The sequence below is a fragment of the Arvicola amphibius genome, chromosome 12 (genome assembly GCF_903992535.2).
Source record: "Arvicola amphibius chromosome 12, mArvAmp1.2, whole genome shotgun sequence".
In the NCBI taxonomy this organism is placed as follows: Eukaryota; Metazoa; Chordata; class Mammalia; order Rodentia; family Cricetidae; genus Arvicola; species Arvicola amphibius.
In genome coordinates this window covers 43,579,164-43,594,334 of record NC_052058.2, presented here as the reverse complement: position 1 = coordinate 43,594,334, position 15,171 = coordinate 43,579,164, and the positions used below count along the sequence as shown (strand labels likewise).

Genomic DNA, 15,171 nt, shown 5'->3' with positions numbered 1-15,171 from the left:
CCAAACTGCATGGTGGCTGCACTGTGGCCCTAGCCTGCTCTGTTGGGCTCAGTGTTTCAGGTGAACTAAAATGATGGGGTCTGAAAATGGCAAGTGTGCACCACACAAGTCAGCCAAGATCAGACTGGGCACCCTGGGCTCCCAGGTTAGAATATCTTCTGCCTTCCTGACCGTTCCCATGACTCTGTGTTGTCCTGCTGTGTATCAGACACTGATGGCGGCCCCTCTTACCACCACCTGGACTTCGCGATACTTGCTCCGATGGAATCCTACCAGATCTCCTTGTATGAGTGTCGCGACTATATAACATCGCAAGAGCCAGTCTTGTGAATTGTTGTGTCATGTGACTTGTTTAATACTTTAATTGACTCTTTATTTAAGAATTTGCCAGGCAAAGTGAGATCAGAAAGACAAAACCGTCTGAACAAAGAAAAGGAACATGTTTTTGAGGGTTTTTTTTGGGGGGGGGAGGGAGCCGTGTTATAGTTTCTTTTTAATACGTGTCTTTCTTCAGAAAGAATTTAAGGAGAAAAAATAGCTCCGATGTAGAAGGAAGAAGAGAAGTAGTAAGACATCCCGGAGTCTCGGGACCACTAGATTCCCCCTATACTAACCACCCTTATAACAGCTGTTCCTAAGGGCCCCCTACAAGACCTGGGTCCAGCTCTAAAACTGCCCTTGCTTAGCTGCGCCTGGCTTTTCCTCGCGGCCACCAGGGGGCTGTCTGGGTGGAACTAGGTTGGAGACGCTGCAGCCTTCCTCTAAACCAACCAAAACATCCCAAGGCAGCTTTGGAACAAAGCCCAGGAACTCGCCTGCAAAACAACCCTCACTCTAGAGCCCACAAGTTATTGGTGCGGCTTCATTCGGGGCGAAGAGTAAAACCTAACTGTCTTACGAAGAATCCAAAGGGCAACCGAGTCTGCGCAGGCCCCTGGGAAAGACAAAAAGCTGCTATCTGAAGCTTTCTCTCCTGAATCCTGCTGAATTCTTTCTGCCCAGGCAGGGGACAGCTTCGGATTCACCGCAGTTGCTAGTGCAAACCTTCACCTTTCCTGCAGGCGGCCAAGGGACGCCGAAACAAAACCCTAATCACCCGTGGGAAATCCAGAAAACTCTTTTCAATGATCTAGACATTATTCCCTCCGTTTAGTTACAAGTCAGGCAGGCTCGGGGCACTGCGCTGCCGTACAAGCGTATATTGAAGAAGGAATTTCAAGGTATTTCTAACACTGTGCATAAGAACATAATTGTATTCTGTCCTCAGAGTAGTTTGTCGCAACTGTAACTTCCCACTGGCAGCGTGTTCTCTGGGTACTCGGCATTTTTCCAATAAAGCCTACCTCTGAGGCGCAGCCGGGAGACGGCCCGGGTCATCTGGAGCAGAACACCAGTCACCTGCTGTGTTTTCTCCTAACCTGAGTGCTTGCTTGGCCTTCGGGACTTGAGGTATGGACATTTCGGAGTTGTGTGCTTGTAAGGACAGAACCCTTTAAGGGTAGAGATTATTATTGTCTTCTGGTTTTATTTATGTATTTCCAAGACAAAAAAAAATGAGGTGTTCCTTTAAACCCTACTCGTGGAACCAGCCCGGCACACACTCCCAGGACGAGGATAATAGGGTGTGCCAGGAGGGCACAGCTCGTTCAGGGCAAGCAAGGTGTGGGGACTCTATAGCGTCCAGAGACACAGGAGGATCTGAGAGCCCCGTGGTCCCACGCGCGCCACAAGTGGTTTGGGGGCGGAAAGAGGAGCGCGGCGACACCTGCCGCGCTCTCGGGCGAACCCAGAGGGTTGTGCTACTGGAGGTCCCCTCTATCTCCCGTCATTCATCCCCCCACCCCCACACCCGCCCACCCCCCCACACACTCACACACACACACACACACACACACACACACACACACTCCTGCCTTTTCAACTACAGGAATGACCGCCCAACTCCAACCTCCGCGCGCCAGCAGTCGGGTGGGTGGGCGCTCGGCTACCAGACCCGCAGCTACGTGACCCCAAGGAGGGTGGCGCACAAGACGCTGGTACCACGGTGTCGCAGAGGGGGACGCCCGCACCTAGGCGGCAGGTGCACAGGCGGCAGCGCGGGGCACCCGAGTGGCGGGCTGTTCGGGAGGTGACGGGGTGCGCGGCCGGGAGGCCATTTCGTCGCTGCGCTCCTGGCGGAGCTGGGATAGACTGATCCAGCCGCGGCTGCTGCGCGAGACCGGCTGGAGGACCAGAGGGGACGAACGGTCAGCGGCGCTCCTATCGGCGTGGAGCCGGCGCCCCAGTCCCGAGTAAGGCTGTGCGCCTGCACCCCGGGAGGCGGGACTTCGGGCTCCGCACCTCGCCGCCCTCGCAGGTCGCAGCGGAGGGGTTGCTAGAGTCCTGGGACCCGCCGCGCGCCCCCCCCGGCGCCGGAGGAGAGTTGACAGGTCAAGGGAGTCGAGCTCGCGGGGTGGCCCGCACCGCACGGGACCCCGCGACGGAGGGGGCGGAGCGGGGAGGAGACTGCAGCTCGGCCGAGCACGGCGCAGCCTCGGGCGGGCGGGCGGCCGGCGTGACGCGGCGGGATTAACTTTGCATGGCTAATTCGAGCACCGCCGCGGAGGCCACTGGCTGCTCGGCCGCACCTCGCCCGCACGCCGCCTCGGGGCGCCACCGCGAGGCTCCAGCGCTCCGGTAACGTGGCGCGGCGGGGGCGCAGGGGAGGCGGGGGGGGGGGGCGAGGGCGACAAGTCTTGCGGGCCGGGCACGAGTGGTAGGCGCCGCGGGGTGTCCCTGTCGCGGGCCTCTGCGCCCCGGTTCCTCTCGGGCTCGGGCACCCGGGTGCAGGAAGCTGAAGCCCGAACCCAGCTGGGCACAGGCTCCTTGTGAAATGGAGTTTGGCATCCTGGGCGCTGAACCCAGTGGAAGTTTCCATGAGGAGGAAGTTGTAGGACATAGGGGTTCGGAAGAGGCTGACAGGCGCGGGGGTGGGCGTTTTCAAGGGACTGTGAGTCTCCTGTCCCCCTCTTTTTCCTTCTGCCCCGGAACTCGAGGGTTTGGAAAAGAGAAAGCTCCCGAATGTTACATGCGCTGGCCAGAGCCTGGCGGTTCTGCCTCTCACCGCCTCCGTGGGCTCGCTCCCTCCAGAGTCGCTCTTTTGCTTTTCTTCTCTTGACGCAGCATCTTTTGGGGTCGCTTGGGTCGGTGGTGACCCAGGTGGTGTCGGCTGTGCGCCCCACGATCGGGAGAGGCGTCTTTGGAGAGTTTCTATTGCTTAGTGTCAGTTGTCATTTTGAAGGAAGATTTCCCGTGACCACAGTGGGATTATTATGGGAGCTAATTCTTAAAGCCTTCTGGTTTGTTTTTAAGAGAGAGGGGGCGGGGTGTGCCTTCGTGGGTTGTTTATGTTTTTAAATTAAACGCTAAAAGTATTATTTGCCGCAAATGAGAAGTTTGTTTTAAGGGTCTACTAGGCATTCCTAAAATGAGTCGAATAAAGAAAGGAGCACCTGGACAGGCAGGTTGGGTCTCCCATACTGCCTTTTCCAGCGCCTGGAGAACTCAAAGGCTCTGTTGAATCAGAAAATAACATTGACTAAATCCTCCCTCCTCAAGTCTGGTTGGTCCTAGGTACTAGTGGTCGTTGTTCAAGACCTGGGGTGAAACTGAGCAGATCAAGCATTCCTTGTTCGAGCGTGGACAGGAGAACACGGCAATTTTGCTAATGATGAACGTGTTAAGCCCCATAGATCTGTTGGGAAGTGTCTTTAGATGGTTTGGCTCTGGCTTAGCTTGTTTGTTGACACTGTCATGAAATGTTGCCTCACTGTATTGCAAAGGAATAAAATTTTTTTTTGCTAAAAAAATGTTCCATGATTCATTCTGAATATTCTGGATGACTGATCTCCCAGATTCACTTCAGCTTGTTATTTCTCGTCCTGAAAGGAGGCATGTGCTGGGAACCATTAACGAAAAGGTGTTTGAGTAGGAAGTATTTTGAACAGTAGCAAACTTTAGGGTGTTTTCATGCTGATTGGTTGTGCTTCAGTTGACCCTGGCAGAAATTAAGTAGAAAGTACTTTGCTTGGGGCATTTTTTATGTGAAGAGATTGGTGGAGAGCAATTCATCGTTTGCCCATGTTAAATAGATATTAATACTATTTCTAAAGCTTTACATAGTGGAGTTGAAAAAATCTGCTTTATTTTGTGAGTAAGAGTAGATGATGCTGAACATAGCTCCATAATTCTTTTTCCTTTTTTCTTTAAAAAAATGAAACAATTCTTGTTGGCATTACAATGCAGAAGCATAATCTCATTGACACGGAGGTGTTGCTAAATAAAGTAACTGGCATTAAGAGCAGAGTAAATACTCCAGCTTTCCCCTTCCAGATTCTCTGTGGTAAATTTTGCTCTCACAAGAAATGAACTACAACTTCACTGTGATCCAGCCCCCCTGGGAAAGGTGCTCTGTTAAGCTCTCCTTAGGAAGAGAAAGACGAGGCCCCCTCCTTGCCTGTTTATAGATGCTAGGAGGATGCTTGGAGCCACTAGCAAGCTTCCCTGCTTTCTGTACTGTAAGCTCGTCTTTTTCGCTGCAATCAAAGCAAAGGTGATGGGTTTCTTTCCCATCGTGCTCTGGTGTAGGCTCCAGGTCACCGCCTTAGACAAGCTTTCCTTGAGCCCTTGAGGGGAGTTAGTCCTCCACGCTCTCAGAGGTCTCTCTGCTTTTTGTTCTGCCCTCTCCGCCCCCTTCCCAGTACTGGCTATGTTCAGAGCTGTTCCTTTGCTACTTGTCAGTTTCCTTTTTGAAACTAAACTCTGAATAGTCTAGATGACGGTGTGGGATCTTGGAGGACCACAGTGTTGATTGCTTCCTTCATTTTTGCTCTCCTTGCATCTGCGGGGATGCTTGGCACACAGTAGGCGCTGGGTAAATTTTAATTGAACGAATTAGAGGTTGTGTGCCTAGACATTGTCCTCCCCCAGATGCCTAAGTCCTTCAACCATTGCCACTTTGGACATGCCATCTCTGGTGAGGTGTGAACACACACACACACACACACACACACACACACACACACACACATACGTGCGCTCGCGCGCACACACACACAATTAAGACTCAATCCTTGCATTTGTTTCTCATCCCTTGTTTCTCTCCATCTGGAAGTAATGGCTCTGCCTTTCAGTATAGTTAATTCTCCAGCTTCTTTCTGCCAGCCTTGTATACATGCTCATCTGTGCTTCTTGCTGTACATGTCCTCAGTCCACTTGATGCCTGATACCTTTAGTTCCTGAGTTTCAGCAAAAATATCTTCCTTGTTCCAGTGGCATTGTCAAGACCGAGAGTGAAACTCCTGACCTTGGGTATCACCAGGTGGACGTGAGGACTTTCATGCTTGCAGATCTTGGGAAGGCCTCTGGCTTTGGCAGCTCGGGGGGACCAAGGGCTTTAAGTGGTCGTGTTTAGGCTACAAAAAATGGTGGTTGGAGAAGGGGAAATCAGGCTTGCTGGGTGCACCACAGCCTAGAAAAGTTCTTGGTGATAGATTTATAAATAGCCCACTCATTACTATGTGCTGTTAGCCAACCAGGCTTTGCCTGTGCCTCCTTTTTCCCTCTTTCAACAACATATTCTTATCCAGGTGGTTGTGAGGAATATTCAGTTATCTGGGTTTTGACGTGGTACCTAAAGGGTCACCTAAAAACTATTGTGCGTGGCAGTTCTTGCCAATTCAGAACTCAAGGAAATTGCAGTTGATATTCATGGCAATTTATTTGTATAGAGAACCAAGTTTTAGAAATGTGCCTGAGGAAATACATAACAAAACCCCGCAAAGCAGGACTGAAGAGATGGCTCAGCAATTAAGAGTGCTTGATGATGTCACAGGAGACCTGAGTTTAGTTCCCAGCACCCATGTCAGGCAACTCATAACTGCCTGTAACTCTATCTTGAGGGGATTTGATGCCCTCATCTGGACTCTTTGGGCATCTGCACTTGAATACATATAGCTTCACACATATACTTTTATTGTAAAAAAAAATAGTGAAAATAATTTTAACTAAAAATAAATTCCTGCAAAATAATTAATGCTGGTATTGTTACTAGTGGGAGGGATGAACAAAATCAATGTTTGGGGAATGAGGAAGATAATTACACCAACATCCAAAGGGCTTACTGCTTTAGCATATTTGATTTAGTGCCAAACTTCGTGATAGCCAGGTTAACGGAAAAGGGGGATAGTGTCTATCTGGAATTGATAGTTAAGAGAACAAGTCAGATGTCATTTGTAGGGTGTTCACCATGGTACCTGACAGCTCTCACAAGGTCACATGAAACACAATGGGCAATATTTCAACAGAGTCACAGAAAATGAAGTCGAGTTCTTTATGTGGCCATGTCTTTGGCCAGCTCTCAAGAGGAGACAGCTGCAGAGGACATAATGAAGAAAGAAAAAAATCCCAGGGTAAATTCTCTGTGGGACTAAGCTGCTGTGGTTCAATGGTACAGGTTTTGTCGTAGCCTCGGTATTTAAATAGAGCTCAGAAAACTAGCAGAATGAATAGCTAACATGTTCACTAAGCTGACTTTCTCAAAGATCCAGTGTGTCAGCCTGACTTCGTTCTGGAACAACTAAAGAGGACAGGAAAGCTGGGTGTTTGAAAATGACCCTAGAGTTGGACTACCTGCACAGGGACCCACTAATGCTTTGTGCCTTGATCTCTGTAGCTCTGTCTTTCAGGGTTGTCTGTTTCCTTCTCTGTCCCACTTCTAAATTGCGGTGAGAGCCTGTGTGTGACATTCCCCATCGCTGTCTCTGAGTGCCTAGGATAAACCTGGGGATGTGGATGCTGTTGAAACTGTTGTTGGAAAAGAGATGGGTCAGGACTGGGTAGTGTTTCTCTTCCCCTTCTATGTCAGTATAAGCGCCATCTCTCAACATGGCTTGGCCGAAAATGAATGTCAGGATTACATCATGAGCCAGGGCATGTGACTCTTTCTGTGATTAGGACTTCAGCTTGTGTCAAAACTGGATAAGCAATCCATGGCAAGTTAGCCTCCTGTTTGCTTGAAGGTCGTTTTCATGCCTTGATTTAGTTTCTCAGTCTGCAGATATTTTTTATATCTACTGTGTACCTGACTTTGGTACATGCTTTGAAGTTTAGGGGATAGCCAGGAACAGGTGAAACAATATGAATAGATTAAGCCCAGGTATGCTACAGTGTCCTCCACTGAGGAAACAGAAAGCCTGTTGGAGTTTCTCCTAAGACATCTTAGCTGGGGTTGGGGTGGGATAAAGTAAGAGCTTCCTGTCTTGTTGCATGGTGTAAATCTCACCAGAATCCACCTATTGATGCCAAGTGCTAAGGGCTTGAATGTGTTTGGGTCAATGAGTTTCTGACAGAGCATGCTCATCTTCCACTTTCAGTTCCAGAACTTTCTAGTGCATCATGGAACATCCAAAACACAGAAGCAGAATCACATGCTTCCATAGTCTCCTCTCACATATCTAACTAGCTACGAATCAGGATAGTGATTAGCATCATTGTTAATGTTCTTGGGTCTCTAGTGCCCTAATTTTGGGAGACTTTGGATACTGGCAGCTCTTGGTCATTGATAAGCCAATATCTGTGATGAACTCTGCTAACTTCTCTAAACTGATCGAAAGGCCTGAATTGGAACCCAAGAGGCTTGGCAGACTGTGTCTAGGGAAACATCCTGTGGCCTTTCATCACCACAGACATGTCTTCATAAGGCACACCCGTGACCATACGCCCAGTAACCATAGATGTTCATAACACGTTAAATCATCACAATATGTATATCTAGTCTTAAAGCCCAGAATAACCAACCCATATTTGAGACTTTATCCAGATAATATAACCTTTAATTGTCTGCTAGGCATTGATTACCAAAAATTAGTTGATATTTATGTAGATATTTTTGAAAGACCAAAAACAAAAGGGCAGATTCATGATCCAACATATTGTTTTAAGATGTGTCTGTCCTACACATCCAAATTCCGTTTTATCTTCTTCATGATATTTTCTTCTAGTTTTCAGTTTTCTGGATCCTGCTTTACCAACGGTTGCTTACACATGCCAAACATGTTCTGCATGCGTGTTTGTATATTCCTAGTGGAATATTGCCTCCTAAAGGAGGGGCACATACAACATTTAAAGAAGGTCAAGCTAAACTCTGTTATTCGCTCCAGTTCCCAGAAGCCAAAGAGGAAACTATTGCTCTCTTCTGTGGTACATAATTTAAGGAGTTGGGGGAACCATGAGTAGTAACTCAACTGAAACCAAGGGGGAAGTGCAGTTGGGCAATTGAAGTCCCCGGCATGTGTTTCTGTGATGAGGAGATCGGGAGGCTACACATGGGTTAGTGACAGACATTCAGGAACCCACGGAATATTCTGCTCTGTCAGGATGATTCAGACACTGCCTTCCACTATCTCTTTGTTCTCCCAGGACTGTTTTCCCATGGTCCAGCAACATGGGCCCATTGAAGAATCACTGAGGCTAACAACTATGCTAATTGCGACTTGCTCGTCTTTCTCTCACATATCTCTACTGTATGCACCCATGGCTCACCAGCTTCCATGCTCAAGCTTGCAGGATCTGTCTCTGTGGCAAGCATGTGTCGTGTTCTCATACACAGTGGCGAAGGCACTGCCCATGCCATGGTATGAAATGACTCCCATGCTGAGGTCCCAGGCCATAGATTCTACCATTCCTTTCATTCTCTTCTCTGACTCTTCAATATGTTGAGAGCTTGTATTTTACTATGAGCTTGTTTTGTTTTTCATCAACCGTGTCTTGAAAATCCTGAGCATAGCCACCTAATATAAAATCTCCGAGTCTGTTTTTTTCAGTGTTGTGTGTTATGGACATGCAAGGGTAAGGAGAGTCCCTAGCTAAATCTATGCCGCCACCATTTTCTTCAAGTGAGTGTGTGTTACAAGCATGCATGTGTATTAAGCAACCAATGGCCATTGTTACTCATGAGAGGCTGTGAAGCAGAGTTCTTGGAATTGCACTTTCAATAATCATGCTCATTTGATTTAGTCTCTTACTGCATTTCATCATGAATGGAACATGTTGGCTTGTCATGGAAAAAAAAAAAAAAACCTCTGACAGTTTGTATGCAATACTGCGTGATACCACCACAGAGGTATTTTACAATGATTTTGAAGTCCTGTTACTTTTAAAATATAATAATAGTGATAATGATCTGTATAATCTCTTTACTTGTTTTCTAACGTTTAAAGTAGTAATTTTCACAAACTGGAGAATGGTCCATCTCTGTGGTATTTCCGTTTGTGTTTACAATCCGATCTAAGCCTTACTATAATTTCTTCCATCTTCCAGTAGCTACAGATTCTGACTAATACAGTTATATCTGAAATGTAGCCACAATAGGGAAAAGTAGAAGACTCTATACTCTTGTACGATTGTTTTCATTAAAGGAAAAGAGGACCAGAGGCACTTAACACAGATTTCTTCATTCATAGATAGATAGATAGATAGATAGATAGATAGATAGATAGATAGATAGATAGATAGATAGGTAGGTAGATAGATAGATAGATAGATAGATAGATAGATAGATAGATAGATAGATAGATAGACTGGCCTTTGATACTGATTGATTCTGTAGTTTGGTCTTTATAAGGATTTGGACAAATTGCTCTGCTCCAGGGCCTTGCTAGGTATCAAACCCTATTTATTCAGGTTGCTAATTTTGTTGTACACTCAACATTTTACTTTATGAATTGATTCATAAGGTAAAGATGTGCCTGGAAATGCATTCTTTGCTATTATTTAAATACGTTCTCATGCTGGGCACAGTGCTGTGCATACCTAGAATCCCAGCACTTGTGATACTAAGGTGAGAGAATCATGATTTGAGGTCAGCCTTGACTCAAGCCCCCCAAAAAGGAAGGAAGCTGACAGAAAGGTAAGGAAGGAAGGGGAAGACGAATATATGCTCAGATTCAACTGATTTATCACAACTTCACAACCGAAGTTTCCATGAAACAAAGCTTTAAATATATGGACCCTATCCTCAGAGTCCATTCATTTATCCAGCCATCCTCAATGATTTGAGCATGTGCTAGGTACCAGGAGTGATACAAACACCATGACAAACATTTAAAAAAATCTTTGCTAAGTAAATGTGCAGAGCCTTCTGGGACTCTGTACAGGAGGTGACCATGTAGTGCAGTGTGTCTCAATATCAGGCAACAGTAGTGTTTGGGGCCAAATAAGTCTTCGGTGGGGACTGTCCTGTACACTGTAAGCTTGTCAGCATTACTGCCTTCTACCCACTAATGCAAGTGGCACCAGTTGTAACTGCCAAAAAATGTTTCCAGTGTTTGTATAATGGGCAGCAAAGTTGCCATAGTAAGAATCATTGGCACAGAGATAAGGAGGAGCCAGACTGGGTGGTGGGGATGTGGGGATCTGTCTGACTAAACCTGGATTCATGGAGTATTCAGCTTCTGCCTCTGTCATATGTAAAGATCCAGCATACGGTGTGGACCTCGGATGTCTAGGTCCTGTCAGGTGTTGAGTATTCACAGTAACAACAGTATGGATACTGGACAAGCTCTTATAGTTCTGATAAGTCCTGTGGCATAATCAACACAACACATAGTGGGAATGTGTAGCTAGGGATAGAGAGGGTTCTGGACAGAAAGAACAGGAAATAGCATAGGAAGTGGGGATAGTGTAAAGCATTCAGAAACCTGTGAGGAGTCTGGTGCCTGCATGCATGAGGGATGGCAAGGGAGGCTGCTGGAGCAAACAGACCTCAGACACTGGGCCCTTTCCTGGCCAAGGAAGGAAGGCTGACTTAGCCTAGGCTCTTATACGTTGCCAGATGTCTTTGGGAACAGGCTTAACTTTCTTCAATATGTGAAAAAAATTTCTCATCTTAATTCTGATTATATTTTTAGCAGGCTGATTTTATATTTGGTAGAGTTTCAAATTTAATTTGAAAACAGATTACAGGTTAGGTTGTCTTTAAGATATTTGCAGATGAAATTAAAGACTATCTTTCATCGTCTTCACAGTTATATGTGATCCTAAATTACAATGTAACTGTGACTCCTGTGTCGGCCATAAATATGTGAGACCAGAGAGAAATAATGCTGGTGTTGTGTTAAAACTCATTCTTTAGTATTAATTATTGATACTCTTAACTGTCTGGGATTTGGTTCTTTAGTTGAAATTGTAAATGGATGGTAGAAGTGAATGAATGAATGTGAGGATGGCATTATAGAAATACTATCCAATTACAAATGAAAGTAGTTTGAATAAATCCCTTGGTTTATCAGAACTTGAATTTGGCTTGTTAGACCATGTCATTTATCTTTAGCCCTAGATTTAGCAAGACTTTTCTGTGATAGTCCATATAGTGAGTATGATCTACTTTGAAGACGTACAGGATCAGTTGAAGCTTTTCGGGTCTACAGCTCTGGCGAGTAAGCAGCCATAGATAATATGTAAGCAAATGGGCACACCATATACCAATAAAGCTTCATTTTTGAAACAGTGTGGTGACTTGAGGCTAGGGAACCTCTGGTAGCACTCACAGTGCTGTCTGAAATTATTTTTGATAATCACTTTAATAGATAAAAAGCAACCAGTAAATTTAATTTTAATCTATATTTTATTTTACTCCCTATATTGGAAACATTGACAAGTGAACAGTCTGTCAATGTTAGAGAGGCATTTTAATGTCCAGTGTCTTTGAAAGAACGTAATACTTTAGAGATGTCATAGAGCAGAAAGCCAGAGACAGTTCTGGGTATGTTGACAGAGGTGTTGAATTTTTCTCTGAAGTAAGTGTAGTAGGTTGTTAAAACAGTGAATTAAATAAGTTTGATTTACAAAATATTAATTTTACTAGTATTTATTGTAATGTTGCTTACTAAAATTAGTCATCTCTTTTTTGGCTATAAAAAGGTATTTGTGTATTTTTGTCCCAGTAATAAATATCATTTATCACATAATCAGCCTGGTCTGTAACTATACCACCCCCCCACACACAAAGGAACCATAATAGGCAGGATAATAAACACAAGGCAGGGAGAAAAAAGAGCTCCCTTCCTTCCAATTACAGCTGTATTTTACCTTTCTGAAAACCTTACTACTTCCTATTAAAATATTTTATTCTAGGAAGCAAGGAGGGCAGGGCTGTTGCTCAGGGGTGTTTGCCCAGCAGGTTTAAGACTTTGGGTGTAATTCTCAGTAAAAGATAGAGGGAAGCAGACCGACATGGAGACTAATAACCAGAATCACACTGGGGATACGTAAGAAGTATGATGAAATGCCCTCCATTGCCCTGGGTCCAGCTCCCTTCCCATCAGTCCATCTCTGCTAATTTGAAGTCTGCAGTTCCCAGCGCGAAGCAGCCAATCCCGTCAGCGTCTTCACAGAGGCAGCTAGCTTGTACAGAAGTAAAACTCTTGGTGTCCTTCCTCCCGTCCAGTGATGGGACCCACAAAATGTCCAAGTGATACCCTGTCATGGAGCAGGGTGGGGAGGTGGGAACCACTTCTCTTACTGGCCTCCTATACAGTGCAGAAATGGGAGATCCTTTGTCCTGCTTCAGTTGTGAGCTTGACACTGGAGAGGTAGAGATCGGGGCCTGGGGTGAGTTAGAGGGAGTGGACTTCAGCATCAGCATCCCAGGCAGCTAATAGAGAGCCTGGCCTTGCTGCCTGCCAGCTCTGCCACCTCTGGCGAGTAACCCACTGGCTTGGAACTTCAGTAACATGAACAGAGTACAACAGACACCATACTGTTACAGTTTGCAAATCCCAGGACTCTTTAAAAGGCTACGAGAGGAGCCCTCCATAAAAATTTGACCTTCAGCAACATTGAGACCTCAAAATAACCTCTGCAAAGGAGAATGTCAGGGTGCTGCTGCATTGCAAATGAGTTCTCCCTTTGTATCCTGATGTGGCGCTGGGTCCAGAACCTCCATGGAGATCAAAAGCTACAGATATCCAAATCCCTCCTAGGAGATGGTATTGTAACGCTGCTGGCGTGACTCAGTGATGGATTAAAATACACCCAAAGTATGGAGGCTTGAGTTCAATCCCCACCACCAACAGAGAAAAGGGAAAAAGAAATAAAAATGAGTACAGTACACACACACACACACACACACACACACACCACTACACTCACGCATGCATGAGTGCACGCACACACGCACACACGCACACACACGTTCATGCACACAGGAACGCGCACACACACACTTCTTTTTCCACCAGTGCCTGACATCTTGCCCGGCACGGGCTGAGCCCATATGGAGCTTGCCTAGCATGCTGGAGGCCCTACCTTTGGTTTCCAACTTGGCAACAGAGAAGAAAGAGTATGTATAGAATCTAGATTAAAATCCTCCCTGACTCTGTCCTGCAGGCCTGTGCCCCTTCGGTGACACTGTCCCTCACCCTCTGTCTACAGGGAACACTACATGTTTATGTCCCCTGATGCCAGTTGTGTCTTTGTTGCCCAGTGTCTAGCGCTCCTGGCTCCTGTTTGTCAAGGAGGTGTTTCTTCGTTGGAGTTGAAGTTCTCGGAGGGCAGGACCTGCTGTTAAACTAGTCCGGGGCTGTCCTGGTGAGGGCACACCCAGCAGGCAGGTGCTGAGTAATGCTTTCCTGGTGCGTTGGCCAACCACACGTGGGCTGTTTTCATATAATTAGGATGAATCTAATTTTAAAATGAGCGCCCCGGTGTCCTCAGATGACCCGGCGTATACACGGACAAGGCCTGCTGGCCTGCGGTGTGAATGAGGGAATAGGCAGGCCTGCAGAAAAGCTGACTGCTCTTTGCTCTTAAAAAAAGAAAGAAAGAAGAAAAACCCATGATCCACTCCCAACAGACCTAAGATAGAATGTCTCTCTCCTTGTAGGGTTGGAGAGAATTAAGCGTCCCTAACTGGAAAGTCTCCGTAAAGGTGAGGTGGAGCAAACTGCACTTTCTGCTGAGTCCCAAGGAGAGTGTGTTCCCATGGTACCGTATGTGAGAAAACCCCGAGCTAGCTAGGGAGCAAGGCTCCAAACTTTGATGACAGCAAGGACTTTAGGTGACAAGTTCCTGCTGGGTAACAGCCTCAGACTGACGTCAGACAACCTTACTACGCAAACAGACACACGCACACACACACACATACCAACAAGCATGTGCACACACGCATGCGTGTACTCACGACCATAGGATCTGTGTAAAGAACCTCTTAGCCACAGAAAGATTGTAGCAGGTTTTCTAGTTCCTAGCTTTCGTAGTGACCTTTCCCCCTTCGGGTCTCTAGTAGTTCAGAATTTCCACTACAAGGAAGTTGGATTCTGGGCCATTGCCCTGAGGGTCTTACAATTTATGTCTTTCCATTGCCTCCTGATGTTTAAAACAGCAGCGGGGTTTTTTGCTCTGTGGTTTTTCATTCCCGCTGGTCATTCACCGAAGCTTCTGGGGTCTGTGGCTGTTACAACAGCCCTTGCTCTTCACCTTGGCCTCATCCTTCTATAGCCAGACTCCTCCCTCTTCTCTGAGCCATGTCCTGTTACTTATTAGAGCTCTTGTAGCCTTGTGGCGCTTTAACTTGAGGGGCTGCAGTGACTAATGGGTTTATGTGTATGCTCCCAGCTCCTTTGATCCGTGCTTTCCTTGAGCAAAAGATGTGGTTGTGCTTATTCCATGGGAGGGGATGGAATGTGCCTGAAGTTGTGTTTCTGGAGGCCTGGAAGGAGTGGGGCCCGCTCCAAAGCTGTTTTCTTGGTCCTGCACTCCGGGACCTTCTAAGGGGGTCCAGTGGATGCTCCACACCCCATTCCAACAGTCTTCCCTCTGCGTGTTGCTCCCTGCCCAGGCCTCCTTGAAGATCTGCCTGAGGAGAGGTTTCAAGTACAAACCACCAGCAGTGGCAGAGTAGGAACTGGGCCAGGGAGAGATAGCCATCCCTGAGGATAACAGCCAGTGCCATTGTAGGTGCTGGGGAATCCCAGCTGACAGGCCAGGGAGTTCTGTATCATCTCCCAAGGCAATGAATGTGAATCTCTAACATGCTGGGATTGCCGCGTCAGCAGACAGAAGCAAACTTCACTTCTGGGCAAAGGACAGCAGCTGCCAGCAGTCAGGCGACAAAGTGGCCGGGACACAGCGGTG

General features: G+C 46.7%; 1 protein-coding gene across 14 annotated transcripts in view; it reads left to right on the top strand.

The window, feature by feature from the left end:
* Positions 1-1,361: 1,361 nt before the first annotated feature.
* Positions 1,362-15,171, top strand: part of Thrb (thyroid hormone receptor beta) — a 337,850-nt gene continuing 324,040 nt past the window's right edge. For 10 of the 14 annotated variants that reach the window (XM_038348807.1, XM_038348820.1, XM_038348811.1 and 7 more), the window contains exon 1: positions 2,389-2,676. The gene's annotated coding sequence lies outside the window, so the exon portion shown is untranslated. Of the gene's footprint in view, positions 1,450-2,273; positions 2,292-2,388; positions 2,677-15,171 lie in introns of those variants that run through there. The other 4 variants (XM_038348812.1, XM_038348824.1, XM_038348806.1 and 1 more) reach the window with 3 other exon arrangements.